This window comes from Sus scrofa, chromosome 3 (assembly GCF_054392235.1).
Source record: "Sus scrofa isolate SSC_HxYL_T2T_F1_AM1 chromosome 3, Sscrofa_HxYL_maternal_Yorkshire_Landrace_v2.0, whole genome shotgun sequence".
In the NCBI taxonomy this organism is placed as follows: Eukaryota; Metazoa; Chordata; class Mammalia; order Artiodactyla; family Suidae; genus Sus; species Sus scrofa.
In genome coordinates this window covers 116,524,711-116,550,143 of record NC_139385.1, presented here as the reverse complement: position 1 = coordinate 116,550,143, position 25,433 = coordinate 116,524,711, and the positions used below count along the sequence as shown (strand labels likewise).

At 39.3% G+C, this 25,433-nt stretch overlaps 1 long non-coding RNA gene across 2 annotated transcripts in view; it reads right to left on the bottom strand.

Moving 5' to 3' along the window:
* LOC106509856 (uncharacterized) overlaps positions 1–25,433 on the bottom strand; it is a 967,706-nt gene that overhangs the window by 518,636 nt on the left and 423,637 nt on the right. Inside the window, exon 4 of one of the 2 annotated variants that reach the window (XR_014842303.1) lies at positions 19,757–19,826. The exons of the other annotated variant lie outside the window; for it this stretch is intronic. This is a non-coding gene — a long non-coding RNA (uncharacterized LOC106509856). The remainder of the gene's footprint in view (positions 1–19,756; positions 19,827–25,433) is intronic. 2 annotated transcript variants of the gene reach the window in all.

Genomic DNA, 25,433 nt, shown 5'->3' with positions numbered 1-25,433 from the left:
ACGCATATACATCATGTGCATGTATATACACATATAGTATATATATATAATATGTGTGTATACACATAATGTGTGTATATATATATATATATAAAATGTGTGTGTGTGTGTGTGTGTATTTGCTTTTCAGGGCTGCACCTGGAAGTTCCCAGGCTAGGGGTCAAATTGGAGCTGCAGCTGCTGGCCTATGCCACTGCCACAGCAACACCAGATCTGAGCAGCATCTGTGACATAGACCACAGCTCATGGCAATGCCAGACCCTTAACCCACTGAGTGAGGCCAGGGATCAACCGCACATCCTCATGGGTTCAGTTGGGTTCATAACCTGCTGAGCCGCAATGGGAACTCCATCCTGAATATACTGAAATAAGAACTTTTCTGCCATTCCATACAGTTTTTGTATGTATTATTTTAGTTTTTCCATAATGCAACACAAATAAGTAAGGAGAGTAATAAATGCTTCAGCTCTTCATTTTTTAAAGAGTATAGTTGATTTACAGTGTCACGTCAATTTCTGCGGTACAGCATAGTGACTCAGTAATACATATAAATACATTCTTTTTCTCATACCACCTTCCATTATGTTCTACCCCAAGAGATTGGATATAGTTTCCTGTGCTGTACAGTAGGACCCCATTGCTTATGTGCCCAGTAACAAGTCACTCATCTTCCCCCTTAGCATTAGCTTCTTCATTAACTGTATAAGCCATCTTGAGAGAAATACAGTGGGAGGCTACATCAACCTCTGTTTACCACAATGACACTTTTTTTTAACCTTTACTGCCTCTCAACCCCTAATCTATCTTGCTTTTCTTAGAGTCTAATGCATATTTTACATGATAGACTTCTTTTCCCTTCAACATCCCAATATCCTTCTCTATTAGAAAACTGACAAAAAGAGAACACATTCCAAAGACATTTCCTAGAAGTGGCAATACTGCTTTGAGTCACCATGACCAACAGAATTAAGCTGCTTCAAAATTCCCTTAACTTCTTGGCTCACATTATAGGTCAGAAACATTATTCCATTATCGCTGTGAATAAATCTATACTCATGACTGCTTCTGTTTTAAACATTGTTGATAAAAGCTGTTGTTAAGTCCTATGCTTTAAGCATTAAGAAATGTATATGGTAAAAAAATAATGTGACATTGACTCTCTAGTAGATATGTATTAGAATAATTTCTAAATCTACATGAGCTTTAAAAAGGGGGGATCTAATATAAAAAGATATTCTTTGTGTATTTATTCATTTGTATAAGTAGCTATTAATCATTCACTCAACAAATATTAAGCTCCTCCTATTAAAAAAAACCTTATCTGTTTGTGCATTGTTAAATAGAGAAAGAATGATAAAGGGTACATATTTAGAAGCTGGGAGTAAGTAATTAACTGTAATAAAAGGATGGTGATGGATATTCTGTTTGTCCCTCCAGATCCACTTTCTACTCTTAGACTCAGGAGGTTGATTTGAATGGAATGAATTCCCACGTTTCCTGGTGAGTTTGGCCAATGAAAAAAAGGGAGGTCAGGTGTTTATTTTCCTGCATCCTTCTCACTCTTGCCCTCATTTAGCTCTATCTTTTTCCTGAAGGCCATAGTACCATCATTTGGCTCTTTCCTGTAGCTCTCAATTCTAGGAAATTCTCTCTTCCTGTGCTTCTTCAGAAATAGAAATAGAAACTCAGCTATCGCTAGGGCTAGACCCAGGGCACTGTGCTATCCCTTACTAGCTTTTATAAACCCTGCTGTGGCAGGTTGAGACATATATGCAAATCCTTTGACACCCCTCCCAACATGCAATGAAGTCAAGGATATTTCTGCTTGAACCTGGACTGGCCTTAGACACTTAATAATAACTAATACAATGCAGCAAAATCAGTACTTTTTGACTTTTGAGGCCATGTCAAAAGAGGCCATTCTGTTTGTATCCTGTTGTGCCCCAGGATGACATAAAAAAATAAGTTCCACTATCCCACAGCAAACTTATTGTAAAGAATTCCAGCCAAGCCACATGGGAAGACTATATATATATATATGCTCCACTAAACAGTGCCAGCCCAGGTGGTAAACATGTGAGAGAAGATGCCTTCAAATGAATCTGACCCCAGCCATCAAGTCAATGCCCCAGGTTTGAGCCTTCTCAGCTGAAGCCCCAGCCATGATGGACCAGAAAAGAATCATCCTCTTTGGGCCCTAACCTAATACCTGACCTGCAGAATCCTTAAGTATAATAAAATACTCATTAATTTATGTCACTAAGTTTGGGGTAGTTTGTTATACAGCATCAGGGATCAGAGCTCTTGCATCTTTAAAGTCCTTTTACTCAACTTAGCAAATTTCCCAATTTGAGTGAGTCACTGAATGTTTCCTGACAGAACCCTGAGGGATACCAAGGGAATTCCAAATAAATGTCCTACAAGTGGTATGAACCAACTCCAAGAGGAGTGTGAAATAAAGAGGATTAATTTCCAGATGGTGTAATTGGGAAATCCTCCACGAGAGCAGGAGCCATGTCTGACATTGCACACGCTCAGTAACATCTCCTGAAGGTTGCTGGATGGGAAAGTGAAGATTTTACTTCACCTTGAGAAATAGTTATGACTGGGATGGGAAGAAATGAAAAAAACAAAAAGCACTCTTGTAGTCAAGAACAAAAAAGAGCATGGCAGCAAAAATGTGCCTTCAAATAACAAATTCCATTATAGAAGAGACCAGCTGGACAAGAGGCTCTACTCTGATGCCAAGGTGGTTTCTCTAGAAACTAGAACTCTCAGCCCGTCTCCTCCTGCTACACAGCATTCATCAGCCCTCCATAGCTAGCAGGTGCAAATTCAAACTTCCTAAGTTTGCCCTTTAAACATTTCTGGATTTATCTGCCTCTCTGCCTTCTTTTCTTACCAGGTCCACCTTTTGACCTGCGTTGTAGCCACATCACCTATCTGCAGATTTGGCCTTGTACACCTTTGTAATTTTGAACGTGCTTCTTTTATAACATAAAATATTCTATACATCACCCTCCTTCTTCTAACTTGCAGCTATCTTCACATTTACAGACATAAATCCTCCACCCTAGGTAGCCTTCCCAGACACCTGCCATGTGAGGTAGTAATTCTCCCTAATTACTTACAAATATGCTGACAAATATGGTGGCACTAATAATGTTGCTTTATAGCTTTTATTTTTGGTCCAGCTATACACCACAAACTCAGACGTGGACAGGAATTTGGATCTTACTATGCTCAAAAAAATAAATTAGTATCATGAATTAATAGTTAATCAGAGTAAGCACTAGAGTCGTGAATAAAGAATCAACAGGTTTTGTGCGTGACTTTAGACACTGTTGTTTTTTCTGTTCACTTCACTGGTCCTCATACCTAGAAGAGTGCTCATTATTAATTATGCTTTTCAAATGAATAAATGCAGCAGGAATGAATGGATATAAATAAGGAAGAGGGAAGAGCTATGATTGATATTACCATCTTCTTGTATATCGCCAGGAGACATAGCCATTTAGAATTTACATAAAAACTGTCAATCCGAAAACTCTTTGGAAAGGGGGTTTATTTAATTAGATTGCTATGTTTCAATCTACTTAAACCAGAAGGGAATTTTTAAAAGAGCAAAAGGATGATCTTTATATTGCTTCAGATCCCTCTTTCCTCTCTCATTGGTCAAGAATGTAGTTCTCAAGTGGTGAGTTTAATTAACCCTTTGCTCAAGGGTTGATTTTTGAAGTCTCTTGTCTGAGATGGGGCTCCTGGTTTAACTTTCTGTAGCTATAGATAAGGGACTGATTTAATTTACCTGAAATGTTTACACAGTTAATGTGTATTTCAATTTCTGTTTGCTTTGATAATTAAATGTTACCTACCTGTAAATGCTTCTATTCAAAGTACTAATTTGAATAGCTCCAAATAATGCAGTACTTTATGTTCTTGCTTATAAATACCGTTTGTACATAGTATTGTATGTTACAAAACTTAAATTCAGCATTCTGAGAGCTGGTTAATTCTATTTATTTAATAAACTATGATAATTTGCATTTTAATTATTCTTGACTTGTTGCTGTTTTGATAAGGCTTTTTAGTGTCAAAAGTCAGAAGATTTTAAGCTTATTTTCAATGAAGTTCAATTTGAGGAAATATGGACAATTAGCTTCACTCTTTCATATTCCTCAGATCAATGCTTCCAGTTCAGCAACCCAGATCATCTTTATAAGCCTGGAGGATGATATTGGACCTTCAGTAAAACAGCACCATAATCATGTTTTTTTAAAACTTTACAAGCCAGCTTTATTGTATTTCCAGATAATCACAGGTGACTAGAGTTACTTGATAATCAAATGCTCTGGTCATTAGTGTGAATACATTTCACTTCATATGAGTCAGACTGTCTCATACACAGATGCTATTCTGAATGACTTTCCTTCACGTCAACCTTATGTGGCTCATCTTTCTCCCGATAACTTTTGTTTCTTTTATTGACTATATATCAACTTCCCTACAAAATTACCATTTGAAGCTCTGACTCTCTGAGTTTAATGTTTGCTTCATGTAGCATCTGCTGACATTTGATTTATAATTTGTGCATTGAGACCGTTAAGCCATAAAAGAGAAGACATTCATTTTGTAGGTCTCCCCAGATTGGTCAGTTGGTTAAAAATGCCCTTAAAAAATACAGAGAATCAAAAACAAATGAGCTAGCCTGAGAAAATGTCTGTTCTGCCTCAGAAGCTAAAGTTACTCTTTTAAAAACCTGCCTCTAGCCTGCAAGCTTTAAAATTTTAACAAAGTGCCTGGAATCCAGTGGCATGTTTAACGTCCATCTCTCCACTCTTCCCACGTTCTGTGTGTAAATATATATTTTCTTATGGAAACACCAAAGGAATACTATATATAGAAAGATCCAAAGGTCTCAGAGAGGATCACAGAATTGCTGAAGAACTTAAAAATTGAAAATAGCAGGTTTCTATTCACCTTAATTCTACTTTTTAAGGCTATGAAACTATTGCTGAATAGAGTAGCTGATTCAATTTATAAAATATACTAGACTATCAAATTTATGTCAATAAAATTTTTAAAGGAGCAGGAAAATAATAAAATAAATAAAACTAGGGTGCAGTTTATACCTAAGAGTATCGTCATGACACTCAAGAGCACATCCACAAAGAAAGAAACCGCCCACTATCATTTCAATAAAGTTGGTCATCAAATGAAGCTCAAAGAAAGCTGAGTTAGGAGAGATAATTGGTGTTTAGCAGTCCATTTGGTTAAAAAAGCTAATAAAAGTCAAGGTTGCCATTTCAACCTCCTAATTATTTGAGAGAATTACACAGAGAATAAACTTCTAACTTTGATTTTAAACTGAATTCCCATCCTAGTCAATTTACTTGAAAATTATATTGTGACACATAAGAGGAGACCAACAAGAGGTCTGTATTGTTCAATATAAATTACCTTAAAAAGAAGGCCGAGTTTTTAATTCTGGCAAATGAGCACCCTCATATCCCGAAAACTAATTTTCTTACTGGAAACAACTACAAATGCTGGGGCTTAGGAAAAAGAGTTTTGTTTTTACTTTATAAGCATGCAAAGGATGTCCTCAGAGGCCAAAACCAAAATGAAAGCAGTAGTCTAGCGAGTTAAGCACTCTAAAGCTGCTGGCTACTTTGAAGGCACCTGATAATCTCTGGTGACCTTGAGTCTCATTTTTGACAACTGCAAAGGAGATAGGAAATAGGAGAAAAGGAAAGCCTGGGGCCTACCCTTTGAGTGGAGGATGTTAGATTAGAAGCCTCCAGAATAATGAAGTGCTACATCTTTAGGGAAAAGCATGGTAGCATCTAGGTTTTATATATATGCCCAGTCTGTTAGAAGACATAGCAGAGTGTTTCACATTTTTCTTTCACTATCCAATGATTTAATTTTAAGAAAAAAATGTTTTATATAGCAAAATTAATGAAAAGGACAAAAGCAGCTATGTCTGCTATAGTTATATTGCATCAAGATTGCTTCTTAGAAGGAAAACTTGCTCCAGCTATAGACTAGGATTTCCTCTTTTCAGAATGTAGTTTGTTTTTTTTTCCCCCTTGTCCAATTATCTACTGTTTTGTAGCAAACAATCTCAAAACTTAGTGGCTTAAACAACGAATTTTACCTTGCTTACAAATCTGTAATTTAGGCAGACCTTGTCAGGGACAGTTCATTTCTGCTCCATTTGACATGAGTTGGCATAGCTCAATGGCTAGGTACTAAAATCATCTGAAATATCATTCACTCAAATATCTGGCAGTTGAAGCCAACTGTTCTCTGGGACCTTAGCTAGGGCTGATTCCCAGAACACTTATACATAACCTCTCCATGCAGCTTGAGCTTACTGACAACATGGTGGATGGGTTCTAGAAACAAGCTTTCTGAGAGAAAGACAAAGAACCCAAATCCATTTTAATGACATAGCCTCAGAAGTCAGATGGTATTGTTTCTGCAACATTGTACTCATTGAGGAAGTCAAAATACTCTGCCAGGTTCAAGAGAAAGGGACAAGAAGTATATTTCACCTTGTAATAAGAGTATGGAATGCTCCAGGAGAGTATGTAGGACCAAAAAATCTCTGTAAGGACATGTTAAGAAAATATAATCTGGGAGTTCACATCGTGGCGCAGCAGAAACAAATCCAACTAGGAACCATGAGGTTGCAGGTTCAATCCCTGGCCTTGCTCAGTGGGTTAAGGCTCCAGCATTGCCGTGAGCTGTGGTGTAGGTAGCAGACACAGCTCAGATCTGGCGTTGCTGTGGCTCTGGCTTACTCTGACAGCAACAGCTCCAATTTGACTCCTAGCCTGGGAACCTCCGTATGTCACAGGTGCAGCCCTAAAAAAAGACAAAACACAAAAACAAGGAAATATAATCTGCTATGTTTCTCAGTATTATTACAGAATAGTCATTATATTATACTCAATGCATAGCCAAAACAGAGAGAGAGAAAGAAGCCAAAAGAGAGAATACTTGTGGGGAAATGGTTAGACAGAAAGCTTAAGTTCAACCCTTGCTTAACTGGATGCCCCGGAAGTGGCCACTCATCTTCCTCTTGTTAACCCTAACACTCTAGAAATGTTCCAGTTAATACCTAGCTTCCGGGGCGTGAGTTCTTCCTGCTGTCTTTGTTGGCAGGTGGGCGGCATATGCAGGGTGCTGTGTCAGGGAGTAATCATGAATGTTTCATATGTGTTTTCTCAGAGTCAAAGGGGAGTTCTTACAATATGATGAAGACTGCAATAGGAAAATGTCACCATTTATGTTGTATTAAAACTAGTTTAGGGTTTTTTTAAGACTAGGCCAAGGCTACAATAATAAAGAAGAAGAAGACATCAAGCAAAGGGGCAGAGAAAAGAAAAATAAAAAATACAGGGCAAGGGATTTTTCCAGGGACAGAAACTGTGAAATCCAGGGTAGACCACATTTCAATACTGGAACAGCTTCCATCAGCACACACACTACATAACAGCGTTATATTCCTGTACCTCCTTCAGTGTTTCTCTCATGTCTTGTTAGCCTGGCATTCTTTGAAGCTTTTAAGAGGAAACAATAAGAAAGTTATATTAGTTGTCTTAGAACATCAATATTCTCCATTCTAAATGTATTCCCATGTTATCCTTTTCTAAACGTAAAAGAATTTACCCTTATTAATATTTGCTATGGAATCCTCACAGAGGTAGAAGAAACATTTGAGGGAGGAGACCATAGCAATCCTTATTTCATCCTGAAACGATACCCAAAAGGCAGTTTCCCCAGAGTTAGTTTAGGGGATTGTGGGGGATGAAGAGCACTAAGCTTATTACTGATGCCATAGAGAACAACTAAAAGAACATTGCCTGAATGATTACATAGCAACCTTAGCACTGAAACTAAAAAAGCTAATGTCTTTGTCTTTTCTGCCATTTACAAATCCATCTGAGATAAAATATACCCTATCTGCCTTTTATTTTTCCCTTTCCATTTCTATATTTCTTAGTTGTTCATTGGAAAGTATCAGGCAGACAGACATGCTAAAAGAGCCTTTTTAGAAGGACTGGTTTAAAATGATTTTAGCTCAAAACCCAAATAAGAGGATTTTCCAAAGTGGCAGTGAGTATGTGGACTGGAAGAGTATGGAAATGTGAGGGATAAGCCTCGGGTCACCCGGCTCCACTGGGTACAGCCTCCCCAATTCTTCATGCCTCAATCCATGACTCTTGCTCTGCTCCAATTCTTTTCAATTTCAGTCCCACTAACAGAAATTCTCTTCTCACCCTTTCCACCCTTCTCTATCAAAATTAGATCACGCTCACTTATTATCACCAAAAGATTTCCTTCCAAGAGAGACCTAAAGCAATTTTCCACTGAAGTGTTTCTGTCATTGCATTACAGAACACACCTAATTAAATTATGCAGATCAGCTGCAAACATAAAGAAAACACACTGGGCATAAGGAATTCCAGCAAATGTTGATATTAAATCAAGATCCCATCTGAACACATGGGTGCAAGCTTTTTCTAGCACTTGGGATCCTGGGAAGCCCTAAAGCAGCAGTGTGATTTAGGCGGATTTTTGTTTTTTAGTTAATTTACCATAACCCCCTCAGTGGCCTCACCTGCTCTTAAGCACTCAAAGCCATAACCCAGGCTTAGTTGCTTAGAACCATCCATAATGGTTCCAAAACAGCCCTCTACCTCTCAACCACCAAAATTTCACCTTGTAAGTCCTGCTCTCTGAAGTCCTATCCCTGACCTCAAAAGCCTAATACATTATTTCATGCTAGGATATTAGTACCCATTTATGGTTAGATGATTTCTTACTACCACTAAAGTAAGATTTCTAGGACCGATGCTTTTATGCATTTTAACATATTGGAGTTTGGAGCAATGAGTTAGAAGACCATGCGGCACAGTTCAAATCACACTGAGCTAGAAACTGCCTACATCACATGAAAGTGAATAAGCTAGTTTTTCCAACCTCTTTGTTTTCATTACTACTGACTTTCACTTACTGAAAATCAAGTATTGCTTTAGACACATTTTCATCTATTTTGCAATGACTTTGGCTACTTTGCCCGTACAGAAATTTCCATTATTCTCATATTCAACTTTACCTGATATTACCGCCTATACTACAAACCAGTCTCTCTGAGTCTACTGTTCCCCAGGACACTCCACTCAACACAAGAGCCAGAGTGTTCCAAATGAAAATCAGATCAAGTTTCTTTTCTGCTCAAAGAACTAAGAGGCTCCCATGTCTTCAGAGTCAAAACAAAGCTTATAAAGCTACAAACCTAATATCTCCCATTCCCCACCACACCCACACCATTTTCTCGCAGGTCTTATCCCCTTGCTCACTTCCCTCCTGATAACCAGCTTCTTTACTATTTCTGGAACCATCCAGGCACACTCACATCTCCAGAGTTTTGCATGTGATGTTTTCTCTTCCTGACATTCCCTTCCTCTAGATATTCACATGGCTCACTTTTTCTCCATGGATATTTGGCCTAAATGTTGCCTTCTCAGAAAAGTATCAGAGTATTCTATTTAAATATGCAATTACCAAAGCCCCCTTATCTTGCTCTAGATTTTTCTGTAGTGCTTATTTTCTTTGTCATACTATAGCTTTGGTTTATCTAATATGTTTATTGCTAGTTTCCTTCTACTAGAATGTAAATTTCAGGGAGGCAGAAGTTTTTGTCAATTTTCTCCCCCAGTACCTCCAGCACCTACAAAAGAGCCCAACAAAAGGTTGGTGCAAAACAGGTTGATATACATGTAATGAATAAACAAAGGTTTGGGTATATCCTTTTCTCATTTCCTAGCTTCAAATTCTCTAGGAAAGGAAGTAAGCCTTATTTACATTGCAAAATTAATGTCAGTTATACATGTGGACTTTGGCCAGCTCTATGGTTCAAGGCAAGTCTCACTCCAACATGTGGTGAAAGATTTGAAAGTGCGTTATTCTCCTCCCAACAACCTGTTCTTACCTGATGCACTATGAATATGGTTCATGTCCTGGACCTACCTAACATGATCACACTATTTCTGGGCACAATGCCTCTAAATGTCAAAGCAATTTTTGAGTCCAGCAAAACTCAATAGATTTGTGTCATAAGAAATTATTTGAAAATAAGCATAGTTGGGTGATTTAGCCCTTAACATTTTGTTTAAATATTTGCTTCATTATATAGTGACATTATGGAACTGTGACAACATAGTCACAGATGTGCAAACAAATGTGAATGTGGATATATATTTCGGTCCTCTGAATCCTTTTTGGTATCAGTCCTGCAGTAAAATCTTTCAGTCATATTGTTCATTGGTGCCTTTTTGGACTTTAATTCACAAAATCAAAGTTTTACACTAACTTGCCCTGAGTAGTATTTAGGATTGTGAGGAAGGCAGAAGACCCACATTAGCCATTGAAATTTAGGGTTTCCAAGGTGAGGCCCACCACACTTTTGTTTCTGCCTAATTACATTCTATTTGTTTTGTTTTGTTTTTAAATTTCCCCAATACATTATTTTTTTTTTTCTACTATTTACAGAAGGTGCTTTTTTATTCAGCTGACTACAAAGACCCAGGGATCAGTCTTGCTAGTACAGAGTTTTCAAAAGCATTCAGTCTGGAAATATGCATTGGTGTTACCCACACATAACAGAGCTGTGATTTGCTCTCCAAGCCATTCACACCTTATTCCACTGCTTTTTCACAGAAATGGATTAAGAGAGCACAAGTCTATACCTGTGCTGACACATATAAAAGGAAATCAAAGGGGAACTGAAAGCAGACACTGAATATATTAGATTCCTTTTAGGCACAATGCCCAACTTCAATAGAAGCCACTCCCTAATTCCTTTAGACCTACACTGAGGATCCTTTCCAGCTCAACCATTCTGTGCTTCTCTGATTCTTTCAGAACCTAAGGATATTGATGTAAATTAATTTGTGTGGCTGAATTAGGATGAGGTTTCTGATGCTTGAAACGCTAACAATTTTACGGTACAGGAAATACAGGAGGTAGAAGGCTAACCCAGTGGGAAAGACCTTATTCTTTCAGAACTTTATTAAAAAACAAAACAAAAACAAACAAAAAAACAGCAGAAACTTTGTTCAGGTCCAAGTAACTCCAATTGCCCTGAGGCTGCCAGCCCCACACTATCCGGAGGGCATGGTCATAGGAATAGGATAAAAGGTCCAAGGAAGAAACAAGAGCACAGAAGAGATCAGGGACATGCCAATGCAGAGAAAATAAAGGGCGATGTTCCACCACTGCATGAATATTAGTATAGTCTACTTCAATTGCTTTGTCTAATTAAGTTAAAAGTCAGTGCAGTCCAGCAGAAGAAATATTAGACGTCAGAAATCCTGCATAATGTAATCAATTAGTTTATGCAAGTATCTTACTTTCTCTAAGCATTATTCTCCTTTACTAGGAAACCAAGGTATTTGAAGTACTTGGTTCTGAATTGTTAAAAGGAGTTTGTGTATCAGAAGTAGCTGGGTTTGAATCATGCCATGGTTATGTCTTACGTGTGTATAATTCAGCGCAAATTGCTTCTCCCTCTAAGTCTCACTTTCTTCAACTGTGAATAGGAAAGAGTCTCAAAGTACAGTGATTTGGCTTCAATAAACAAGACATAAAAGCATTTGTCACCTTTTAGATTCTTGATTAATACTTATTTTAAAAAAAAGAAATTAGAATTCCCATGGTGGCTCAGTGGTTAACAAACCCGACTAGGATCCATGAGAATGTGGGTTCGATCCCTGGCCTTGCTCAGTGGGTTAAGGATCTAGGATTGCTGTGAGCTGTGGTGTAGGTTGCAGATGTGGCTTGGATCCCTCATTGCTATGACTGTGGTGTAGGCCAGTAGCTCTAATTGGACCCCCAGCCTGGGAACCTCCATATGATACAGGTGCGGCCCTAAAAAGACAAAAATAAAATAAAACAAATAAATCTTAAACATAATCTTGGGAAGGATCCAGAAAGAAAATAAACTAGAACTAAATTAAGATATAAGAAAACTCTAAAATTCTATTTTCCTTTTACTTTATCATTGTGTGTGATACTAATAATCCATGGTAAATGACACCTATGTAGCAGGTGATTTTTAAATGTATGAGAAACCTGTCTAAATAAAGTGTGGCATTCTAGAAATTCCAATCAGCAAGAAATCATGAGCCAAGGCCAGTTTCGAAAATGGATGGGGAAAAGTAGGCAGAAATAAATGGCTGGTTCATATTAAAGAGGAGCTAAGATTATATATTATCAAGTCCAAAGGGTGTGGTGCTCTTAATTTCCATCTGAGCCAGTCTTCAGGGCCAAGAGATTTGCCCTATAGGTGCAAGGCAGGGCATGGCTCCTGTTGGCAGAAGTTTTCAGTACAAGTAAAAATCCATGCCATAGCTGGAAATGCAGGTGGGTGGTTTTAAAAGATATCTTCAAAGTAGAGGCCACCCCTGGGATCAAAGAGCCAGGATAGGAATTTAATACGCCTAACTGAAAGTCAAGGCCAGATTCAAAAAGTAACTAGGTGGGAAACTAGTCGCCAGAGTCCTGAGAAGTCAAGCCAGGAGACTGGGCTATCTATGGGAAGAACAAACCTTTTCTAGAGCTCACTTAGCCAAAAAGAAAGGAGTTGGAAAATCCCATCGGTGCAGGCTCTCACCAGTTTAAGGATCAGATAGTTCTGAATCTGCAAGTGAGAGAGTTTTAGGGCCCACAGCTGTGAAAGATGGCACTGGCCCTAATTGGTAACATCTGCAGTTACATCTGGGCATTCATTTTGCCACTAGTTGTAACACATCCCCAACCTTCAGCAACTACAAATATTACCTATGTTCCAGAAAGCCATCTAACTAACCATCTACAGTAGGTACACAACTTCAATGAGCAGGGAATTCACTACCACAGAGACTCAGTTTAGAGGGAAAGCAGGAGAAGGCAAGCTTGAGATACCCCTCAAGACATTTCCTCATGCAACTACACACCAGGTATATGCCACACCTCAATTTATAAGTTTTTCAAAACACCAAAGGTAAAGAGGACATTTAGATTCCAAATCCAACCCATGGGCATTGGCAGATCCTAAAGGCAGGATTTAGTCATTTGGGTTAAAATGGGATAGCAAATGCAGAAGGAGGGATTCCCTCTGCCAACCAGAAAGCCACAAGCAATAAGGTTTCCAACCAGGCAGGGGCAGCACTTAAGCCATCTTATTAAGAATTCTGTGCATAAGAGGAAACAGTCCCTTGGCAGATAAGAGAGTCCTAATTTTATCAACAATGGTCCCCTGGCAGAGGGTGTGAATGATTTGCTTCTAAATGAGATCAAATATTTCACAAGCACAGTTGGAGGAACCTAGCTGTTTACGCTGGCAGTTTTAAAAATACGAACAATTAAATGTTTGGCTAGAAAAAATTTTTAGAAACTTTATTTAGGACTGAAGCCAGCTTTGGTAGTTTGAAACAAACATAGCATGTTTCATTGTGGGGCTCAGGAAGCAACATAAAATATCTTCCACCAAATTTGCCTCCAGGTAGTTGTAGTGAAATTCAGTCAGCAATTTCAGTATAATTTGAAAAGAAATAGCAGGCAGTCCCTTTAGCAATTAAAGACACATCTCAAAAGATAAATAAAATGGAGTTAACTCAACTCTAAAGGTAATCAATCCTGCCTGGTGCTGAAAGCAGAAAAAGTAAAATAGTAAAGGAAGCAATCCACTCTAGTTCTTACATAAAGGAGTTAAGTTTCAGTGAGGGTGAAGAGTAGGGAAATCTGTGGAAGAGAAGGCAAAACTTACAACAACTGAAGAACAAGCTGAATGGCAAGCAGAGTAAGTGACAGAACCTAAATGGGGAACAGTTAAGGGAAATCAACAGATCTACATACCAATGACAAAACACTAAAAAGACTGATCATTGCTGCTCCAGAGATGAGCCAAGAAAATTTATCTTTAAGAGGTTTTGACATAATCAGACCATCTCAAGGCATCATAAGAGAGATATTCATCCACCACCTATGTAACATCTTGCTCCAAGATCCATAAAGGGAGTACCCTCATATTTCTCCAATGCCCTAAACATTTGCTTCTCAACAGTGTGAGGATATGAGGCAGAGATTTTAAATCAGAAAATTGGGGTTTAAACTCAGTTGTGTAAATTCTTTGTTACGCGATCTTGGGCCAATCCCCTTACCTCTCTAAGCTTCAGTGTCCGCAGCTGTTTTCAAAATGATACAATATCTCCTTCATAAGAATGTTCTCAGGATTCAATGAAACAGAGTCAGAGATAGAAGCCTATGAAATACTCATATGGATTGTTGAGAGTATTTGAAGATAATTTATGTGCAAGTAAAAATGCTAAGTGTTTTATATATTGCTTATATTCAATTAAGAATACTGTCCTGAGACTGAGGTATGTTGTCTGATTTCACATATGAATAAAGTGGAGCTGATACACCAGATTCTCCCTTCTTTTTCTAATAATGACATCCAAATCAGACAAATACACACACACAGTATCCAGGCAGAGTCATCAACTGAATGTATAATACCTTTAATTGTCAATAAAGGACCTCAAAACCACTAAGAATGTTAAGGAAAGGAATGTAATGTCCTGAGAATCTCAATCCTGCAGTAAGTGCCAATTCATTACTGCTTTTGATTAGATTGCTTGCTTATTTGTGTGTTTTTCCCTAAAAATTTAACTAATTTTTCTCTTTCACCAATACCCTCAATTTTACTAATCACTCATTTCAGTCTGTGTATGAAATAGAAATGGCCTACTATTTCTTTGCTCTCTATGGGATAATTTCAGTTTCCTTTAAAAGATCTAAAAAGTTCAGGAAAATAGACCAGAAATAAACTGCTAGACCCTCAATGGAGATAAGAGCAAATCAAAACACAAATCTATAAGCCATTACTAACACCCTTTGAAATAATACAATTTTATTTTCAGAGATCTACAGCTATCAAATTTCCTTAGCTGTTAAAAGAAGGAATTTCCAATTTTGAAGACATTCATCTTTCAGATTTTTCCTTGTGGGGATAATCATTACAGTATCTGTGGAAGCAGAGAAAACAGAATTGGGTATGCTGACAATATACTGGAGGAAAACCAGCTGGCTGCCCTGACAGGCACTAAGCAAGTGACAGTAAATTGGGGGAATCAACATGGTTCATGACTTGGCTGTGACCCATCCAGAGTTATTCCCATCTCACTTTATTTCTATCCTGTTTGCTCTGCCTGAAGGATATTCTCTAGCCGGTTATTAAAACGGAGCCACCATACACTGATGTGAAGCATCCTCATTTATTACTCCCAGGAGACCAGCATCACCCAGTCTCCTCAGAGTTATATGACCTTCATGCCACTTTGAGGTCCTCAGACAAAGTAGGATGGTGGATCATAGCGGTTTAGATTCTACATTCACTCAGACACATAAGTTTTTAATTTTTTGGGGGGAGGGTGTGGTTTAGAATGTGGTCCATAAGCACAGTTCTGATGAATACCACCTAGATCAACAACAAAAAACAAAAACCCCTAGTCAGACATATGGGCTAACACCATAAACAACTCCAACAACATGTGGGAGGTTTCTAGAACTACAGAACCTTAAGCACAGCTCAGACCTACTGAATCAAAATTGTATCTGAGGGATCAGGTCCTAGGATATATTGCGTGCATCAAATTTGAGAAGCTCTATGCTAGAAACTCAGTCTTTAAGTCAGTTAAGAACTATCAACTGAGTCAAAAAGGGAAGCATGAGCTGGGAAATTATGTCAAGTATGTCTAGTACCATGGGACCCAATTAGCAGCTGGTGGGAAGCTGGACAAAGGAAAGAATTTACTTGATCTTATTTAGCTGAAGCACTGCAGTTTTTCAGCTGCTATCGAAGCCTTGGATGGGAGGCTCTCCTTGGTGCCCTTGCCTAGGAGGCACCACCATAACCAAGTCTAGATGCTTTTATTAATATCTTCTTAGTAATGACCAGTTCCAGGATAAATCTCTTTATTCTGGCTCCTTACACTGAGGATTTGCATCCTACCAGTATTTAGTGTAGAGGTGACTAGGTTGGCAGGAGTTGTAGAGGCATATTCAGGAGCAGGTGTCTTTGGTTTACAGTCACCAGAGCAGATTAATCAGAGTTGGGGCTGAGTATCAAATGTATGGCCAATCAGGCTAAATTTAGGAGAAGAAATTCACTGAAAGTGAGGGATTCTGTGATAGACATCATGTATTTACTGCCTCAATCAGTTAAAACTTTTCCTTTTTGTGCTCTTTGTTAGAGTGACCTAATCTTTGCAAATGACATCTGCTAGGATTCTTAATCCACTGATAAAGTTTTCTTGTTAAACTTGACCAATGGGAGTCTCTGGAAAGGGGATTAGATGGGACAAAGTAAGGGAGAAGCTATAGACTTTCTCTCATGGCTCTACTTTGAGAATTGTCTCTGGCATTGACTGTATCTCTTTGTGGTTCAGTAGGATTCATTCAAGAGGCCCTTATCAGTGTGTTTCCATCTCATTCCAATGTCCCCTCTCACCTTGATTTTAGCACTTGCTTAGCAAGGTCTACCATTGGGATCCCAACTCTTTCCAGGTAGCCCTGCCCTTGAATTCTGATAAATCCACATCTTCTTTTTGTCTCTCCACTACTGGAGCTGGGAATATCATCCAGTTATGGCCTCTTCAGCTCTTCCCAAACCTTTTAAATATGTTCCTCATAATAAGTTCCTTCTACTGAACAATTTAGAAGAGGTTCCATTTGACTGGCTTCACCCTGACTGATGCACTGACCTTATATTCTATAAGCTTAAGCATCAGGGGCCTCTCTTTGGGAAATTAGACCAAGCAGGAAATGTCACTGAAATTAACCTTCAGGCACAGAATAAGGAACATATAATTTTATTGCTAGAAAGAACTTTAGGCATCATCTGAGTCTGTCATTTCACAAATGAGAATCTGTCCCCCCAGTAAGGGCCATGTCTAGTCTCACACAGTTCTAAAATAGCAATGCCAAGACTAGCTTTGTGCATGTTTAGCATATTTTCATTATTCCATATTTTTTCTGTGGTATGTTTGCTGTTTGATTACAAATTCTCTATACAGATATATAATTCAGTGCTACTGGCCAAAGTTATCTTAGAGGAATTAATAGGCAATTTTATGGTTCTATCTTTTCTTTATACATATATAATTTTTTACCAATTTAGTGGAAGCCTCTTAAATATAGTAGAAATTAACCATAGGAACCTATATTAATAATGTGAGAGATACTCATTTTCATATAAATGAAGATATGAGACATATAGAAGAGGTAAGACATAAAAAATGATATGAGGGGAAAAAAGAACATCGGGATCCTGATACCCTAAATATAATTATCGAGGGCTGGGGCTGGGGAAGGAATATGACTTCATAATTGAGTAAATGTGATGGGCAAGAATTTAGCAAAGCAAAAATATCACAAAGTATAATGAGATTTTCAAAAAAATAATGCAACAACATATATTTTAAGAGAGAAAGACATTGCTGAGTAAACACCTCAAGTTAAAGGAAAACAAATATCTCCATTCTTGTATTAGGCATGATGCTCTAAAAGTTGCATAAAATCACCAAACTGAAGGGCTCAATTTAGGACGGAGATCAACAGACAATATAAGAAGAAAAGAGGGAGCGCCCCATTGTGGCTCAGCAGTAACGAGCCTGACTAGTATCCATGAGGATACAGGTTCAAACCCTGGCCTTGCTCAGTGGGTTAAAAGATCTGGCATTGCTGTGAGCTGTGGTGTGCATTGCAGATGCAACTCAGATCCTGTGTTGCTGTGGCTGTGGTGCAGGCCAGCATCTGTAGCTCTGATTTGACCCCTAGCTGGGGAACTTCCATATGCCGAAGGTACAGCCCTAAAAAGAAAAAAAAAGAAAAGAAAGAAAGAGAAAGAAAGAATAAAAGCCTAAGTAGATTTGTGGCATCTACAGCTCCAGACAGGTAATACTATGTTAAAGTTAAGATCATAGAACCCAAACTGCTTAGGCTAACCTATAAGTCCTACCATTTATTTGCATGTATTTGTTATGGTAATCCAGGCTGCAGCAAAAAAATAGACCCAAAATACATTATGGTTCAAACACAGGAGGAGTTTATTTTTCACCTAGGGAACAGTCCAAGTTGAGTTTTCGAGAATGGATTTTGGTATGCAGCTAAAACTGTGTGACCTAGAGCTAGTTACTTAACTTCTCTGAACTTCTAGGATTTTCCTCTGTATAATTAGAACAATAATAGTGTTCCTATAGGGCTAAGTGGGTCAATTCACATAAAATACTTAGAGAAGTAGTAAGTACTCAATAAGAACCAGCCGGTATTATGATTACAATTATTAGTCCAGACTGGCTATTTTTTAAGTTCTGCCTGATACTAATAGCTCCATCTACTCCATGTCAGTTAAGAATGCAAAAATGTCTACTGTATAAAATGTATTTCCTAGGACAGCTGTTCCTAATTCTCAGCAGTACATCAGAATCCCTGGAGAGTTTATTAAAACCCATATTGTTGGGTCCCACCCAGAGAGCTTCTGATTCAGTGAATCTGAGAGGGAGACCAAGTATTTGCAAGTTCCCAGGTGATGTTGTGCTGCTGGTCTTGGGGTCAGACTGTGAGAACCATTACCCTAGGACAAGAGGCTGAAAAACGCTGACCCTACTACAAAGGCTGAAAAAGTTCAAAATGGTAACTGGTTAAATTCGTAAAAGTGTGTAAGTCTCATGCACATGAGCCATATTTCCCAACAAGACAATCAGCAAATATTTGATAACTATTGTCTCATGTGGAGTTAAGAGGAAAAGCCAGAGCCTCTGATTTCAAAAGCATGAAAATGGCTAGCAGAGCAACAGTGGTAGTAACAGCAATCATATTAAAATGACAATGTATAGAATCTTAGTTATGCAAGCTCAATAAATCCTAGAGATTCATTGTACACTGTGGTGCCTACAGGCATCAATAGGATGTTATATCCTATTAGACAAACAGAATGCATATGTGTGCATGTGTGTGTATGGGTCGGGGGAGAGAGAAAGGATCAAGATGTGATCGTGGAGTAACACTGGCAAGCTGGAAAAACAAGAAACCTGGTGGTGAAATTCAGTGTGAGTCTAAAGGCCTGAAAAGCAGGGGGCAGACAGAGCAAGTCCCAGTCCGAGACTGAAGGCCTGAGAAACAGGAGTGCCATTTCCAAGGGCAGGAGAAGATGGATGCCCCAACTCGAGCAAACAGCAAATTCATCCTTCCCCCAGAGTCTTGTTCCGCTCAGGCTCTAAATGAATGAGCTTATGTCTACCTGTACTAGCAATCTTCTTTACTCACTCTCAGGTTCAAATGCTAATCTTTTCCAGAAACATCCCCACAGAAACACTCAGAAATGTTTTACCAGCTACCTGGGCATGGCCGGTCAGGCTGACACATAAAATTAACCATCACACATCCTTAAAATTTTGCCAAGAGGCTAGATTTTATGTTCAGTGTTCTTATTACAAAATAATAATAAAGAGGGCATGAGGAAACGTTTGGAGAGGATGGATATATTTATGGCATAGGTAGTGGTGATGGTTTCATGGTAGTAAATTAGTAGGCTTTAAGTCGGCTTCAAGGAAATTAAAGCCAACGCCTCTGGCCAAGACAAAATTACCAGACCCTTATCATTGCTTCACAGGTCTCATTGTAATGCCCCTTCCCCTACCTTGAGCAACGGGGCCTCCTCCTTCATAATCCATACTGGGAAAGGTGTGTGGCCCACTCCTCATCAGCCTCTGTGGGAGAACACCTGTAAGCACAACATCAGGGAACTCTCCGGGAAACTTCCCTCTAACCTGTCCCCCATACAAATGAGGTATCCTGCTCAAGATCAGTCAGAAGATCAAATATGCCCCATATAGAGACCAATCAACACTCAGCCCTTATGCACCTTCAAAGGGCCAGAGTGGGAAAAATCAGGCCACCACTCAGGTCCAAAGCATGGGGCTGTAAGGAAAACCCGATTGTAAAGTTGGGCCAGTCCCTACTCCAGGGTGGCCCACTCTCTTTGAAGATGTGAGTAAAATTTGCTGTACGCTCCTGCAAATTTGACTGAAATTTGATTGTGATCTCCAAGGCAACCCACAGTGGGAGTGTTTTTCACTCCAGGAGAGGGACAACGAACAGTCCCTTAAAAGCACCATAACGAGAGCTGTAAATTTTGACCTAAGATTCTGTTGCTTTAAGGGGAATTCCCTTCACTCAGAGCCACTCCTATCCTGAATAGGATGCTCCTGCCTAGAGAGCCTGCCTGCCTCCATCCCACAGGCTCTATCCCAGTGCCTGTCTCTGAAGCACTTCCTGACTTCTTGCCAGACCACCCACAGCTCCAATCCTGCTGCTTGAGGGCAAGAAACAGAGAAACAATGCAGGGGTGGGAGGGAGATAACAAAGCTACCTCCAAACTCATAAAGTTGTACACATAAAATACGTGCAGCAATACTTATGTGAATCATTCTTTAATAAAATATTTTTTAAATACAATATAGGAGTTCTTTTGTGGCACAGAAGGTTTAAGGATCCAGCATTGTCACTACAACAGCTCAGGTCACTACTATGATGCAGGTTCAATCCCTAGCCTGGGAACTTCCACATGCCATGGGTGTGGCCAATAAATAAATATATAAATAAGCAATAGAGTTGCTTCCAGAACAATGTAGCAGTTGACAGTGCTTGGGAGACGGTTTTATTTCAGTTCTGTGAGCCTAAGTTTTACAAATTGATGACTTGAATTTTTAATAATAAAATTGAAAAATTGGAAAAATAAATACTATTTGGATTTTTTTTTTAAATGTAACTTATGGGCTGAAGTTAAGGCAACTGCTGAACAGATTTTTTTTTTTTAATTTTCCAAATTCTACATCATGGTGTCTGTGTCTGTTTTTATACCCATTCCACTGCATTTGTGTTCTATCTCTCTAGCCTAACAAATTGTGGTGCCCCATGCTTGCTTTTGTATTATGCCACTATTTTTGTTGCTGATAAGGGCCTCTTACAGCTAAATTACAGAATTTTTTATAAATCAGTGATTCTGGATTGTGCCCATCTGCATCAGAACCACCAGAGGGAATTATAAAAATGTTCTCCCCAAATACACTGAATTAGATTCTGGGGTGAGTACCAGAAATTTACATTGTTGTTAACTTACCTGACTGGTCTATAGACCATTATGTTTAATGAACCACTCTTCTCAATGGTCCCTAATATTTCCCTCTTAAAGGACGTATTCATAGCTCTACTCATTCTAAATTATACCTGGAGAGTGTAAAGTCATGGGTAGTGCAAGAGTCTACATTCCCACCATAACACCCAAGGATATGTGATTTATAAAAAGCTGACACTCAAGAATAGAATCACTACTAATTTACCCAGCTTCTCCAGCATGTGGACACTTCACCCAATTTCCAAAGAATCTACAACACCTAACAGAAAAATCTAAAGACTTTTTTTCACAGATCTCATTGGTCCTATTAAAATTACCCTTTCTTCCGTGAGCCTCAAGAGAAGTAGCCAAGGGAGACCCAGTATGTGCATCTGGCAAGGAGAATATTGTTACTCTGACTAATCTCTCTCTAAATACTTAGGCTTGGGATATTATTTTAATTGAGAAGAAGTAATAACGCAATTGGTTGCCTTGAAGATGATGTATTTTTTTAAAACATTAAATCTGTTAGAGAACATTGGTGCTTTAAGGCCCTTATAGCCACTTGATTAAATTTCCTACATTTGCTTGTCCACACTGGGAAACATTCTGTTATGTTTATAAGCCAGAATCAAACTGCCTGGTCTTTACCAATCAGGAGGATAAAAGTGAAGAACCACAGCAGGGGCAAGTGCCCTGCTGTACATAATGAAGCTGTGAAACTGCAATCTCTCCATACCTCACCTGCCTCTCCATCACCATCAGCGAAGGCTGCCATCCCCTCCTCCTTAACCACCTCCTGCCCTTGCCAGGAAGTATCCCCTCCCTGCCCATTCCAACCCTCTACTTGTCTCTATGGATTTCAGGAGACAAGGATATCTTTAAAGCTGTAATCACAGTAATTACAGGTATACTCCAGAGGGAAACCAAAAACACCTAACCACAGCATTTTCACTGGACTCAACTCACAGTCTCTTTCCCCCACACACACTTCGCAACATGATACTATATAGAGAATAAACCAGGATTTGATTTAATAAAGTTATGTCCCAGCCCCTGAGAAGATACCAGGCACGGGGCAGTGGGGTAGACAGGTAGGTAGTGAGATAAATTTGAGTTCAGCTTGGTTTCATCAAATCTTTCTATTTCTCAGTTTCTTCATCTGTAAAAGAGTGGCATTTACAGTGTAACATAAATATGAGGCTATGTAAAGCACTACTCTCTTTTATGCATAAAAGAGCCAGCTACTGTCAACAAAGAATGTGTAATTTCATAGTTTCCACAGTGTTGAGGTAGCAGGAGAATATAGAGCATATCTCTGTCTTCCTGGGCTACCGTAACTAATACCATAGACAGGGTAGCATAAACCGCAGAAACATTTTCTCACAGTTCTGGAGGCTGGAGGTCTAAGATCAGCATGCCACGACTGTCAGTTTCTGGTGAGAGGTCTCTTCCTAACTTGCAAATGCCTTCTCACATGGTGGAGAGACAGCAAGCAAGCTCCTGGTGTCTCTTCTAATAAGGCCCCACCTCATAAGATCTCATCTAAAGCTAATTGTCTCCCCAAGACTCCATCCCTCCAAACCATCATATTGGGAGTAAGGACTTCAACATATGAATTTTAGGGGGACGCGTTCAGCCCTTACAGAGCACCACCATGGCCCATCTCCCTTTTGACCCTAACCCTTGAGACCAGTGCTAGATACTTTGAAACTGAAACTAGAACTAAAACTTCTCAGGACAGCAAATTGGAGAAATCTGAAAATCATTTTTAAACCATATTTCTTTTTTTTGTATTTAATTACTCCCCTAGACTGACTAGAATGTACCATTACTGCTCCTAATAGAAGGGAACTAGTAAGATGTTCCTTCACTATGGATTCAGGGTGAATAATAATAGGAGGACCCATATCCTACCATTGTGGAATGACTTCAGTTTACACTGGAGAACAATCCTATGAAAATAAAATCAGTCTTCTATTCTCAATTCATGGAACCCAGCTGCAGTGTTGGGCTGAAAACAAGAGTGCTTTCACATATTATCAGAAATTTTTCATGTAAATTGTTATGAGTTGAGTTGTGTTCCCCCAAGAAGATATGTTGAAGTTCTAAACCCTTGTACCTAAGAATGCGACCTTTTTTGGAAATAGGTTCTTGGCAGATGTAATTAGATAAGACGAGATCATACTGGAGTAAAGTGAGGCCTGAATTCCATATGACTGGTGTCCTTAATACGAGATGGCCACAGACAGAGAACATCATGGGAAGACAAGGACTGGAGGGATCCATCTCTGAGTCAAGATATACCAAAGATTGCCAGCAATGAATGACCAGAAAGTAGGAAAAGGCAAGGGAAAATACCCCTCTTGTTTTCAGAGGGAGCATGGCCTTGCCACCATGTTTATTTTGGACTTTTAGCCTCCAGAACTCTGAGCCAACAAGTTTCTGGTTTTCTGAGCCAATCACTATGTGATATTTGGTTAAGGCAATCCTAGGAAACAGATACAAAAGGAAACATATGGGCTTATGTGGGCTGAACATAAGCAAAATGTTCCTGGCTTTACATTCAGTAATAAATCTACTATGAGGCAGTCAAAATACTCCGTTTGTTTTTTAGGATATTCTGGGTAAAGAGAAATATTAAAGACAAAGGAATAAGGCTCAGAATCCTTCCGGTGCGCTCTGAGGTTTTGTCTTTAAGGAAGAAAGATTTCAGGAGGTCAGAAGCACAGATCTCAGTTCAGTAGGGTTGCTCACCTACACAGGTGCTTCCAACTCTGAGTTTCTCTGATTCTCAGATATGGGCTGTTCTGTGAGACCTTATTTGTCTCTGGTCTGGCAGAATGGTCTAATCATGCAGCATTCCTATTAGTGCCCCTAGAAACTAGGAACTGGTAGAAAGTAGAAGGGACATGAAGCTACCACTGATTTGGATACACAGAACATCAGGGTTTACCTCCCAGAAGGTGTCCTCTCAATGCCCCCCACTCAGCCTGGTGACACCTAGTGTCCTTTCTCCTACCTTAGGGTGTTGCCTCCTGCTGAGAGAATGACCTAACAAATCAGTTAAATAAAACCCCTCTCCTCTGCTCTGGCTCATGTGCTTATTACCCTAGTTGCTCATCTCCTGACATTTCCATGCCAATTAAAACTCCAGACTCCTTCTCTGAAACCTTAGACTGGCTCAGGGCTTGCCTCCTCCCCTTCCTTACTTGGTGGCTCTATTCCAGCTTCCTGATACCTGCTGCTCTCTGCTGTGGGTACCAGACAACACTGCTGGAACTGCTTGTTCAGCTCACCTTTCCTGCTGGCTCCTCCCTCCCTCATCCTACCAGTCTATTCTCCTGCCTGCTGCTCAGATGGTTCCTGGCATTCATGCCCTGACTCTTTATGTTGTATCCTCCAGATTCTCTTACTCATTCACTTATGCTGACACTAAAAAAGCATCCAGATACTTTAAGAAAAGTTTTCATAAGATGGTAGCATTTACCTCTTCAGAAGCAAAATAGCTGACTTCTGGCTGGGATGTGCAGGGGTTTAGTCACTTTGTCTCCCAGCTACAGATATGTTAGTGTAGTTGGGCACAAGGACGAATAGATCAGAACACTTCCTTTGTTTATGAGATGGAAAAAAGATGTCAGGCCTTTATTGACTGAACTTTACATATCCATATTCTGGATCAGCTCCAGACAGAAGTGAGTATTTCCTGAATGGTAAAAACATTTAAGAGGGCTACAGAGATGGCCACTGCTAAACTATCTCCCTTCTGCTGTACTGCCATGACAATCTATGGAAGAGACTTTAATAGGTTTCCTTAGAAAATGATAACTCATACATAGGGAGTTCCCATCGTGGCACAGTGGAAATGAATCCCACTAGGAACCATGAGGTTGCGGGTTCTATCCCTGACCTCGCTCAGTGGGTTAAGGATCCGGAATTGCCGTGAGCTGTGGTGTAGATCACAGATGAGGCTCAGATCTGGTGTTGCTGTGGCTCTGGTGTAGGCCAGCAGCAACAGCTCCGATTAGACCCCTAGCCTGGGAACCTCTATATGCCCCAGGTGCAGCCTTAAAAAGACAAAAAACAAAAGAAAGAGAGAAAGAAAGAAAGAAAGAAAGAAAGAAAGAAAGAAAGAAAGAAAGAAAGAAAGAAAGAAAGAAAGAAAGAAAGAAAGAAAGAAAAGAAAGAAAGAAAGAAAGAA